The sequence below is a fragment of the Talpa europaea genome (assembly GCF_964194135.1).
Source record: "Talpa europaea genome assembly, chromosome: 7".
Lineage (NCBI taxonomy): Eukaryota > Metazoa > Chordata > Mammalia > Eulipotyphla > Talpidae > Talpa > Talpa europaea.
The window spans coordinates 127,457,534-127,471,150 of NC_140074.1; positions in this window are offsets into that span (position 1 = coordinate 127,457,534).

Sequence of the window (13,617 nt, forward strand, 5' to 3'; positions counted from 1 at the left end):
TTATTGTGTTTTGTACTTATCAGTTTTATTTCTACTTTTCATTAGACCTCATCAACTAAAAGTATGACACATGTGGTGTTTTTCCCTAGAGGATATTGATGGTCTCAAATTTTACTATGGGGGAAAATACCTTCTGTCATGTCAAAGATCAAAGCCATAAGTAACATGTTAATTGAGAACAAAGATCACTGGGTCATCTGCCATCAACCCAAGTACTTGTCATGTTGGGACTGCAGAGGCGGAAGCCTGCGAGAATTTACATAGCAGCTATGGCTTCCTTGTCGCTTTCTTGGTCTCTGAGAGTTGTTTTCATGTTAGTTGCAGCTGACAGCCCTTCAGAAAGCTGGCGTGTAGGGTGGTGTTACTGAACGTCGGCACACTGGCTGGCGATAGAGGAGTAAGCTTGGGCTGGCCCCGCTTCCTCGTTGAGGGAATATGGTGTGGCTCCTGGGAGCAGGTGTGTAAGTCACCAGCCAGTGCCAGTCGCAGTTCTATGATGATCAGTCACCCTGATTGCCAGGGCCATTGTGAGCTGTACAGAGCGGGTGTCCCGCGTGTTTTCGCCTGCGTTGTGCCTGCCACAGGCCCGTGGAGACACTCTCAAACTCTGGGCTGTGGGCGGGGCTGTCATCATCTGGTTTACTGTAAAGGACAGAGCAGAAAGTTTATTTACACTTTTCAGCATTCTTTTCTCTTTCCCACACCCATCTCTGTTGTTTGCTGCCCAAGGATTAATTACCTTTTTTGTACTGTAACTGAGACACGGAGATGATAAGGAAATAACAGGTTGTATAGTCCCAAAATTGCAGCCAGCTGCCACAGAGGCAGGGCCTGGCTGCTGGCTCAGGGAGAGGCCCCGTTCTTGCAGGAAATCATCTCTGCCCGGCCACCACCCACAGCTGATGGTCTTCCAACCCCTCTTGCAGAGCATAAGTCCCTGTCCTTTGAACCATCTGGTTTTCCTTGTATATGCAGTAAATTCTAGCACTGATGTCAAGAAAAGACAAAATGGTAGCAGATGCTATTAAAATGAGGACAGTTGGGACTCAGTCTATGATTTAATACTCAGAAGGGAAAGAGAAAGCTTATATGATTAATTTTAAGTACTTTTGGACTGACCGAGGAAAACAGGTTGAAGCTCAACAGATTTCATTAGCGAGGATCTTAGCTGCCTGAAGTGAAAATACTGTGTGGAGTGTGTTGTACACTGGAATTGGAACTCCCACTGAAGAATATTTGTTTTCCATGAGTCAATATCAGTAGGTGTTTTGGAAAGCTGCCTGCTATTCTTTCTTTTCCTTATTTCAATGGTTATGAAATGACAAACACAGGTGAACCTTTGACATTCCCCTGTTTCCCTTCTGAAGAGTGTCGTATGCGTCTGGGAGTAAACACGCTGAAACTGGAGGTCATATTGATTGTATGTGATAGAAATAGCTAGTGACACTAATGATTTTGTGAACGTTCTCTGATAAAGGAAGATCAAGAAAAATTGCATGCGGCGTGTTTAAAATTCCTTCCTGAATTGAGCTGAGTATGTGAGTGGCTACCAGGAGAAAAGGCAGGTGCCCGAGAAATGAATTATAAACATTGTACCTTATTATAAAATCATCTAAGATTTCATCCATTCTCTTATCTGGTGGAAGATCAATGGTTCATACCAAGTGCCTGATTTAGTCATATTTCAAATTATTATCATTGGCTGCTACGCCTGAGTCATCCACCTGTGCTTTTCACATTTCAACATGTGATTGTCAACAGGTAATGGTTGATAAAGCATTTGGAACAAGCTGAGCAGCAGGAATGCGCAGGGATCACAGTTCTTGGGGTGTGTGATTATCCAGTTATGGGGTCAGGCGGGAGAAGGGTTGACATGAAAGGCCGCTGTCTGTCACCCGCACATGCCGTGGCTTTGTTGGAGGCCCCCACTTTGCGTCACCAGGCAGTGCGCCTTTTCTGGGGGCCTGACCCTGATTTTGCAACCTCCGCACTCAACAATCAGCTCCTCAGAGGGCAGCCATCCAGGGACACAATGGAGAGAAAGGCAGGACTGGGAGGGAGGGGCCGAGAATGGATGGACTTGCTTCATAGTTTGTACAAAAGAATTAACTGTGACTCCAGGGAAATCGCTCAGATTCAAACATTATCCTGTAATGTCACATATTAACAGAGATTTCCTCAGAAACAGGCATATGCTTATAATGGTGAGCAACCTCATTAAAGGCATCTGCAGGAAAAGTGCAGACAGAAGTGGCTGCGAGTTTGAATTAACAATTAACAGCTCTCTCATTGAAGTGCATCGCCATCCACAGAAGGCAGTGGGTTTTTAGCTTTCTTTCTCAAAGTAAAAAGGAAAGGTAAAACATCAAAAATGGTGGGAGAAAAGTTTCAGAACACAAGGTCATTTTAATTCATAGTTTCCTTAAAAGAACTATCTCTTCTCCGCTTTCATATTCTGTTCAGAAAGGTCGTCTCTTTTAAGCCTTGTCATTAAAGACCGTTTGCTCTTTAAAGTGAATTATCAAAGGGTGTAGAAATTGCAAGTTACTGAAACCAAAATGCATGATCAATTTTAAGTCTGGTAACTAAAGCTTACTTAAAATTGGATGTGCTTTTGTCCTGGCAGCCCCTTTGATAAAACCAGAAAAAGATATGTGGTTGGTCAATTCAAAGTAGGAAAAGAAGATAATTAGATAAAACTTTTTTTCAACTATTGAAGTGGTTCATGGATTTGGAGACTTGATTAGGAAGCTGTGCAGATGTGTACTGGTATCGGAAAGGTAAAATTTAAATATGTGACCTGAGTTAACATTCTTTACTGTATCGTTTTAAGAACTGAATCAACCTTCAAGTCCTATAATTTACCTCTTACATGGAAGGGGAGAAATTGAATTTGTAACAGAAAAGTACACAGAGGAAAAGAAATGGAATTTGTAACAGACAGAAGAATTTTAAAATCTGCATCCCTGACCGATGTCTAGTTCAGTTGCAGATTTGTTCTTCCAAATTTTCCAGTTGTAAGCACGGGTTTCCGTCAGGCAAATGCTGTAAAACGAAGTCCCAAGATGTCACTATAGGTTCTGTTTTTTAAACTGAGCTTAGCCTAGACATGAGGCTAATAAACTCTACTATCTCTTTGGAAGTCTACCATTGGAGACAAGTCCCGTAGGGAACAGCGAGTTGAACTCAAAGTCTTTTTTTTTTTTTAATATTAAATTTTATTTTTATATTCCCCCATACAATTGCAAACGCCCCATTCTGACCCCAATCCTTCCCCTCCCGCCCCCCACCCCCCAAAAAGTGTCTCTGGTTCATAGTTTTTTGTTGATTTTGATTTTCACTTTCTTATATTCATTTTCCTGGTCCCTTATTTAAGTTTTCTAGATTCCTGCTATGAGTGAGACCATCCGGTATTTTTCTTTTTCGTTCTGCCATATTTCGCTGAGCATGATCCCTTCCAGCGCCATCCATGTTGCTGCAAATTGCATGTGTTTATCTTTTTTGAATGCTGAGTAATATTCCATGGTATATATGTACCACATCTTCTTGATCCAGTCATCTATTTTTGGGCATTTGGGTTGTTTCCAAAGCTTAGCTATTGTAAACAGTGCTGCTATAAACATAGGAGTGCAGGTGCTCTTTGGAATTGATGTTTCTGTGTCCTTTGGGTAAATACCTAGGAGTGGAATTGCTGGATCATATGGAAGCTCTATGTTTAGTAGGTCCAGAAATCTCCACACAGCTCTCCATAGTGGTTGGACCAGTTTGCACTCCCACCAACAGTGCACAAGAGTTCCTTTTTCTCCACATCCTTGCCAACATTTGTTGTTGCTAGTTTTTTTAATATGTGCCATTCTCACTGGTGTGAGATGGTATCTCATGGTAGTTTTGATTTGCATTTCCCTGATTACAAGTGATGTTGAACATTTTTTCATATGTCTGTTGGCCATTTGCATTTCCTCTTCAGAGAAGTTTCTTTTTAGCTCTTCTGCCCATTTTTTGACTGGATTATTTTCTTTGTTGTTGCTGAGTCTCATCAGCTCTTTGCAGATTTTTGTGATCAGTCCTTTATCATTAGTGTTGGGTGCAAAAATGTTCTCCCAGTTGGTGGGGTTTCTCTTTGTTTTTGTTATTGTCTCTTTTGCTGTGCAGAAGCTCTTTAATTTGATGTAGTCCCAGCTGTTTATCTTTGTCTTCACTATCACTGCTTTGGGTGATGTGTCTGTAAAGATGTCTTTGATGTGCAAATCCCGTAGTGTTTCGCCTATATTTCCTTCTATGTATTTTATGGTTTCAGGTCTTATGTCTAGTTCTTTAATCCATTTTGAGTTGATTTTTGTGTATGGTGTGAGGTAGTGGTCAAGCTTCATTCTTTTGCATGTAGCGACCCAGTTTTCCCAGCACCATTTATTGAACAAACTTTCTTTGCTCCAATGCATAGTCTTTGCTCCTTTGTCAAAGATTAGTTGACCATAAATCTGTGGGTTTATTTCTGGATTTTCTATTCGATTCCATTGGTCTGTATGTCTGTTCTTGTTCCAATACCATGCAGTTTTGATGATTATGGCTTTGTAGTATAGTTTGAAGTCTGGGAGTGTGATGCCTCCATTTCCTTCTTTTCTTTTCAGTAGAGCTTTGGCTATTCGGGGTTTTTGGTGATTCCATATGAATTTCGTCAATAATTGTTCTATTTCTTTGAAGAATGCCATTGAGATTTTGATTGGAATAGCATTGAATCTGTATATTGCTTTTGGTAGGATGGCCATTTTAATAATGTTTATTCTTCCAATCCATGAGCAGGGGATGTCTTTCCATTTCTTTGTGTCTTCTTCTATTTCTTTTAACAGTGTTTTATAGTTTTCTTTGTATAGGTCCTTTACCTCTTTTGTTAGATTTATTCCCAAATATTTGATTTTTTTTGTTTCGATAATAAAAGGGGTGGTTTTTTTGATTTCTTCTTCTTCAGATTTATTGTTTGTGTATAGGAAGGCTACTGACTTTTGCGTGTTGATTTTGTATCCTGCCACTTTACTGAATTGATTGATGAGTTAAATTAGTTTTTCTGTGGAGATTTTGGGGTTCTCTATGTATATTATCATATCATCTGCAAATAGTGATAGTTTGACTTCTTCTTTTCCTATTTGGATTCCTTGGATGTCTTTCTCTTGTCTTATTGCTCTGGCTAGGACTTCCAGTATTATATTGAAAAGCAGTGGTGAGAGTGGACATCCTTGTCTTGTTCCAGATCTTAATGGAATTGCTTTCAGCTTTTCACCATTGAGAATGATACTGGCTGTTGGCTTGTCATAGATGGCCTTTATGATGTTGAGGTATTGAACTCAAAGTCTTGACCATGGTCAGAAAGACAGGGCTCCCTACTGACAGGCCTGATCTGTTCAGCTGGCTGAGCTGCAGTACATGAGTAAAGCCATTTTGTCCAGACCCCTTTACTTCAGCTAGAAAAGGGAATCAATGTCTGGGGGGGGGGGGCGGGCATGGGGAGTCTTTGACCAGTTAGCTTGGTTTCCATGGGTAATTCTCTTCACCTCTGTGGGCCTCACCTATCTAATCTATAACAGAAAGGGGAACAACCAGATAGTAGTTCCCACCCTTGGCCACTTCCCTCCTGGAACCCCGTGTTTCTCAAATTAGTATTCTATCAAGTTCTGTTCTGTATGGCTTGCCCAGAAGCACTCAGGCAACACCTTTAGGAACATGACCTGTTACCTCCTTCTCTTGAAAATTCACACATCACAAGCTCAGCCATTGCTTCACCTGATGGTTAGCGATTGCCTGTGATGGCACATTGACCTCCTCCAAACTTAGCAGCTTAAAACAGTCATTTGTTGTGATCGCTCTTGGTACTGAGGATCGGCCAGACTCTGGTAGACTGCTCTGGCTTGGGTCTCCTGCAGGAGTTGTCAAAGGTTGCCTGATGGGGTGGGTGGAGTGGGGGGGCAGGGGTCCTGCAGGGGTCAGTGAGTTCAAGTGCACGATGACACTCATGACCAGGGCAAGTCACACAGAACAGGAGCTCTCCAGAGTGAGTCCAGTAGGAGACTAGTCACCACCAGTCATAAGGCTGGGCCCAGAAATGGCACCATGTTGTTTCTACTTATTTCTGCCCAAGACAGAGCCCAGCTAAAGGCAGAGCCCGGCAGCATCAAGCCATCTGTGGCTGCCTCGAATCTGCCATAGCCTTTGGCGGAGAAACCTATCTCAGCTCTCTTTAATCTGAAATCTCCTAAAGACAATTTATCTGTGGAATCACCTTGCAGGCTCTTCTATGGCCACATATTTTACTCTAGACTTCCGTGACATGTTGATAGAGAAGCCCAAATCGAGGTGAAAAGTTCCTTGCTTTCACAGTTTGACTAGTCTGTGTTGTATTTCTACACAGATAAAGGAGGGATTTGGAAACACTGCTCGGGAAGTGCGGGGTTAGGAATATTCCAGAAGGCCATGTCTTTCTCTGTGCTTCTTTTGAAAGACGATAGCAACTACAGTTGAATGTTCCTCTCAGCCCTTGTGTTTGGGGCTTGGTATGCATTGTTTATCATAATTATCTTAGCAAGTGTGTGATTATAAAGGTTCATGAAAGTCTATCCCCTGTGCTTAGCATGGTTTTTCCTTCTTTTGTGGAAATATCAGGCCCATGGAAGGATGTGGATTTGATGAGCCTGTGAGGGAAAATTTCCAGAACCACAGAACACTTAAAAACTACTCAACTAAGTAGAGCGTAATCACCCAGATAAACATAGGAATCAGCCTCCTAATTGCCCCGTTAGCTTTCTCACCACTGCAGGGTCACCTCCATTCATGCCCAGCCCAGCTCCTGGATCCCACCCTCCTGGGCCTGAAGCTGGGGGCAGAGGTTGTGCACATGTCAACGGAGTCCCCACAGGCAAGCGTGAGAGCCAGGCCATGCCCCGTTTACGAACCTGGGAGTTTCACTAAATGCGGTGGGTGCGCGGCTGGGCGATCCAACCCCGTGATAACATCAGAACAGCTGGTTCCCCTGGCGGCCAGCTCTGTTCAGCAAGCAGGGCCTGACAGTTTGCAGGAGGAAGGAAAATAGAAAAGAAGGAAGAGGAAGTCCTTCTCTCCTTCACTGGTGGAGCATCCTGCTCCCAGTTGGTGTGGAGATGTCTTGACACCGACGGAGATTTCTCCAAAGTGAGTTTGCACGGCCCAGTTTTGTTTCATGTGCGTTGACTGCAGCTGTCACTCACCTGCCACCACCCCCGGCATGACTCTCCAAGCCGCACGTAAACCCGGTTTCCCTCGAGCACGTATGTGTTTCCCAGCTACTGCAGTGGCTCAGACCTGTGTGAAATCCTTTTCAGAACCGACGATTTGGCCCATTACACACCATTGTGTTTGCAATAAAAATATTTATCCAAGCCGGGTGCAGTGGTTGCTGCGTGAAGCCGTGAGGTGTTGCCTCATCATGCCTCCACCTGCTCCTTCCCAGAGTTAAGGATCTGGTAGCTGTTTTCTGCCTAGAGTGATATTTCTTAAAATGTTAGGGAACCTGTCTCTGACTGAGTTCCCACTTGGGTTATCTGATTCTCTTTTTCGGTATTTGTATTTATGCTTTTGTGCCTGTGACTCTGGCGGCTGTTAGAATACACCGTGGTGATACAGGAAGGGAAGTCTTTTCTTGCAAAATCTTCTACAGTCTTTACTCTGCATGCGCGCGTTTGTGTGTGTGTGTGTGTGTGTGTGTGTGTTGGTAAATTCACACTTTCAAAGACACAGTCATACATTTTCTCTTGTGCCAATTTTCTTACATTGGCTAGTTAAGATGGCTGAACCTGAGACAACTTCCTCCCTCTGGCCTCTGCTCCCAGGTGCTGTCCCTAACACCATGTAAGTGTCACCTGTCCACCTTTTTGCTAGTAGAGCAGAAACCTTCGCAGGCTCCACCTCCACTGCACATTGTAACCATTGTTCTCTGTGTTATCGCCGCTTACATGCAAGAAGCATTTTCACTTCATGCAAACTGTAAATTGAGCTCGGCTCTTCAAAACCTGAATCAAGTTGCTCCAGAACTACACACCCCACAGACTTCTGCTGAGGGCCTCACCTGCTCCCAAGGGCTGAGCCCGGGACTCTGAGGCCTGCAGAGGTGAACGGGACCCCACTCCTTGCCTGTAAAGAACTTGGGATCTGAGGGGGAGATAAGAAAGCTCTAGAAGAGGAAAAAAACCTGATACTACAAGAGAGACATGATCTTATCTTTGTAGGAAAGCAATGGCAAATATTACGGGAATTTCAGAGACACTTTTGAAATCAAACCTTTGAGGAGGCGGTGCCCCTTCAGCGGAACACTGCAATAAGAGTAGCATTTCAGTAAGTGTGGGGAGGACGTGCCAGGTGGAGTCTAGCAGGGAAGGCATTCAGGTCATCGATCACAGGATGCTGGGAGATGGTAGGTGTTGGTCAGAATTTGAAGACAAAGGGAGGGATCCCATTTACCAACACCTCCAGTGCTAAGAGAGGCCTTGGCGCCTGTGGTTGGAGTCAGAAGGAACTGGGCAAATTGCTTAACTTCTCTGAATCCCAGTTTCCCTTTCTTAGAAAATGGAGGAAATGCAGAATAAGGGTATGAAGATTACAGGAGAGAATGTGTTCAAAGACTCTAACATGCGATGTATTGAATAAATAAAAACCCTCCTCTGAAATATCCTGAGATCATCAGATCCTGAAATATTGATGCTTAAGGAAACCGAAGCAAAGAGAACTTTGGAGATTTGTCCAAGTGTCTTTCTATGAAGATGAAAGCAGAAATGGGAACTCGTTTGTCTAATTCACTCACCGTTGCTCCTTCGCTACTCTATGGCATTGTCTCTGTGGATGAGGGGTCTGCACTTTATTTTATTAACAACAGGGAACAGAGTTTCAAGCAGGGGAGTAACAATATCAGGACTTGCTCTTGAGCATTTGTCTGACAGCAGCATGGCGTGGCGTCCGGAGGACACAAGGGTCTCGACACAGAGAGAAATTTAAGGAATTCATGCAGGAGTCCCATAAGTTGGAGCCAATCCCCAGAAAGTGAAGCTTCTCTCCAACTAGAAAGTAGGTTAAAGATTCCATAGCTGCCGTGCGTGACACCTCATGAAAGACATGATGGTGAAGAACAAACAACTGTGGGGCCACTTTCCAGCCTGAGAAGTTGTGGGGCGCAGATTTGAGGGGGTGAATGGTGAGTTTAGGTTTAGACATACTGAGCTTCCCAGGTAACTGGAAACCTGGGTGAGGGCCCAGAGGTTTGTCAGTCAGGACGATGTGGTGACAGGTGCTGCTGAGAGAGCCAATGGTTTCGCCAAGAAGGGGAAAGGTTTGAGGGGGACAGAAAAAGGGAGGTATAGGAGGGGGCCAGGAAGGACAGCGCCATTCAGGAAGCTATGGAAGAATTTATAGAAGGGAAGTATAGGGGTTAGGAGAGACCTGGTTTCTAGGTGAGACACTTCTAGGAGGACTAAGAACATTCATTGAATTTGCTCTTGAGGAAGAAGTCTGGAGGTGCATTGGGTTAAAGGAGACCATCTAGATGTCTCCAGGATCCAAACTCTGGATATGCGCCACCCCCTCGCCCCCCACCCCCTGCCCCCAGACATCTACAGCTGGATGCGAACAGCCGGGCAAGGAGCTCCAAGAGCTGCTCAGAAATGGGAGAGGCCTCCTCCTCTGGTCCCAGGTAGCCTCGGCCATCAGCAGAGTTTCCACCAGACACTACACCTCAGGGACGCTGGCGCCTGAGCAGCCTGCGCCGAGTGAACAGTGAGACTGGATCATTAATTAATGTTTTGGGAAATGTTTCTAAAGCTCGGCTCTTCTCTCATCTCCAGGCTGCACCCATGAATCCCTTTTACAGAGTCACTAAATGTAGTTAACCATTTTGCAAAACCAGCCCTCAGGATAAATCATGATAATAAAATTGATTGTTCCTCAAGGGACATTCCTCTTCATGCAAATGTCTTTGTCTCTGATTCTATGGATATGGACTTATCCTGGGGCTTCAGGCCTTTTTTTTTTTTTTTTTTTTTTTTTTTTTTTACAATATTTCAGGCATGTTTTTACAACAATAAAAAGGCAACTTAATATTTAGGTAGAACTTTAATCTTGAGCTAGTATACTTGATTACAAAACCTTTTCTTGTCCAAACCCAGCCCTCAAGAAATAATTGTAACAGAAAAAAAAAATAATAATAATAATAAGCTAGTGATTGTAAATGCATATTGGAGAAAAAGAAGACTGCATTAAAAGCAGAGCAATGTAGGGCCTCCCTGGTGGCACAAGGGGTTAAAGCACCACACTGTGAAACAATCCACAGCCTCTGCAGCACGAGTTCGATCCCCGGTTGGCCAGGGAGCAACCCACATGGCACAAGAGACCTCTCCTGACTTGCCTGCTGCTCCCCTCAGCAGTGTATTTCAGTCAGTCTACCTGTTCTGTTCCCCACTCTATCTCTGGTGAATCCACTCACACATCCCCCAGCATCTCTGGCCTGTACCCCAGTTCTCCTATGCATAAATAAATAAATCTTTAAAAAAAAATAAAAGCAGAGCAATGTAAGGACTAGTAGAAAACTTTTAGTATTAAACACCAGATGAAGCATCTTTCTAAAAAGGAAATTAAATTTATTAAAATTCTGGAACTAAGGTAAGACTTTCTTACTCCATCATAACATTTACCTACCCTACATATATTTAATAAACTTTGTAAAGGTTTACCACAGTGTCTTGAAGCCATAAATATCTTCCTTTCCTTTTTTTTTTTTTTGTTGTTGTTATACTTTGGCACCAAAATGTCCTTCATGTCCACACCAAAACTTATTAATAGGGATTTAGAAAGGCAGTAAGGTGAGACATTATAATTCTGTCAAAATAGCTTAGGTTATCGGTTCATTTTAGAGGGAAGGAGGAAAAAATGGCATTTTTTACTAAGCAAACTTGAGAACAGGACATTGGATTACTTTATAATCTCCAGCAGGGGGTAGGTCTAAATACTTTGTATTTGTCCTTCCTAGAAGTGACAACTTTGCCCAGTGCCCTTGAACTGTTGGGAAAATTCAGTCAGTTCAAGCTGAATAGATCACAGCATCCCCAGCGTGCAGAGGCTGGAATCTCCCCTGCCCCCAGGACTCTCTGGAGATGCATATGGTGACTAAATGTGCCCCCACTAATCTAACTCTGAGCTTTTTTTCTGCTCACAGAAGACGCTTCTCCCAGCTACCAAAAAAAAAAAAAAAAAAAAAAGAATTTATGGTACAAATTGAGTGCAGGTCAACGTGAAGCTTGCTCTTTGCAGAGATCAGCAGTAGAGAGAGGGACCAGCAGGACTGTAGACACTGGGGACTTTTGTGCCCCTGCTATCTTGGAAAAGGAGCCCCTCTTCTGCCAGATGGTATCAGCTAGAGGCAAGCTGAGAAATGCCAACAGGAGTTAAGAGCTTGATTTTAGAATAGTTACCCTGGAGAGGATAGCTTTTTCAAAATCCAGGCACTTCGAGAACAAGTGAAGATTTCACGGTATTGTGGGCTTTGTTCCTTACAATGTGTGTAAAACCAGGTGAACACATTTACCTTCATCTGAAAGGAGTCTTTGGGCCAAAAGCAAAGACTTATTACAGATTAGCTTTGCTTGAATACCATCTAAATAATTCCATTTTATGTATTTAGATTTGATGCTTACATTCCTTCTTGGTCATGATGGTTTTATCTGTGATGATGCCCCTCAGGGTAGTTGAGTTTTGCATTATGCCTCCTGACCACAAAGAAGAGAAAGTATTCTTCTGTGTCTTCAGGCAAGTTATTAACTATTTTGTTGTGCAGGTTTAATTCACAAGACTTTATTTAAGGCAAGAGCTTGTATCGATAGACAAATTCAATTTCTAACACTGGTTAAAATGGCCTGTAAGCTAGCCACCTAAACTCTGTATGCCTTTAGGTTGACCATCCATACAGAGAGGCATAACCGTCATCATCATAAGAAGGGAAAGAGGAAAAGGAAGAAGGAGGAGAAGAAATAATGTCTACAGGATGATCAGTTAGTCATGTGTTTACAATATAGAGATCACGGTAGGAATCACCTAGGCCATCTTGAAAGGAAAATGCCACCTGCAGCTGCTTCAGAGAGTCTCCACACTCAACAGCTCTTCTTGCTTGGCAGCCATGCCTGCTTGAAGATCTTCTCTGAAGATCCCTGCTGACCACTCACACATGCATTTCTGTCACCTAAGTCAGCTGGATATACAGTCTGTCTGCTGGCAATGAATGTTAATTGTAATACATCTGATTACATCTGCAACTTAGAAAAAATATGATCTTTTTGCAACATTTTATATTAAAAAACTTATCAAGTATTAAACTCATTCTATCTAAGAGAAGCAAATTTGATGTGTGGATTCAAGAATCAACCAAAGGGTGAAGAAAGGCCATTATTTAGGGGGGAAGAAAGCATTTGATCAAAATGAGGACACCCAATTTGATTGTGAGCATAATTTTGAAGGACACAAAAAATACTTGAAGCGTGTTGGACCAATTCTTTATTATAAGAGGTTGTGGTAAGCTCGTGTATAAAGTAGAAACATTTTTGGGCCTCCCCTGGTGGCACAGGCAGTTGAGCGCAGCACTGTGAGGCTGTCTGCAGCCTCTGCAGTACAGATTCAATCCCGGCCAGCCAGCGAGAATCCCACATGGCGCAGCAGACATCTGTCTTACCCGCTGCTCCCCTCAGCAGTGTATTTCGTCAGTCTGCCTGTTCTATTCCCCACTCTGTCTCTGGTGAATCCTCTCACCCTCCTGCGCATCTGGCCTGTTCTCCCGGTTCTTGTGTGCATGAATAAATAAATCTTAAAAAAAAAAAAAAAAGTAGAAACATTTTGATAGCATGTGGAGACCTAGTCTGTTATGTGATCCATTTTCCTCAGAATAAAGCAGTGGTTTGGGCAAAAGAACCACTTCTAAACACTAAAGAGGAGAAAGATATTTTCAGCAGCCCCAAAGCAGTGTTTCCTCACTTCTGGAATGAACTTGTTGGTTTGATATCAAAGTGCAGGAGAAAATCTTAAGAACCTATTCAGAAGCCCCAGAGAATTCTACAGAAAAGTTACAAAAGGGAGCCTGGGATAGTCTCTTCCCTGCAGTTACCACACAATGGGTTTCTAGAGCATGCATTATATCTGCATTAACTTTTCTAGAGTGGACCTTAATTCTGAACAGCGTTCCAAGGCCCTTGGAGCATTTTTCATGAATGCTGATACAAAGATACCACTTTCTGTCCAACATCATTTGACTCATATTTTAAGAAAATGCATCCAACCTAGTCCATGAGGAAAAGGCTTTTAAAAGGAACATCATGACCTAGCGTTAAATTTAATGGAGTGGTATTTCTGAGATCAAAGAGGAAATGATTTTCCTGAGAGCAGAGATCAGCTACTGTGTGGCCAGTTAGGCCTAGACCCCAAGTTTTTGGTTTCAAAATCCACACCCTTCCCCTTAATGCCTGTCCCCTCCCCATGCAGCACCCCCTGGAGCAACAGACATGAATTTAACTTTGTGGTGGGAGCCCAGCCTTTGTCTTTTCACAGCAGTCACACCTGGGACATGTC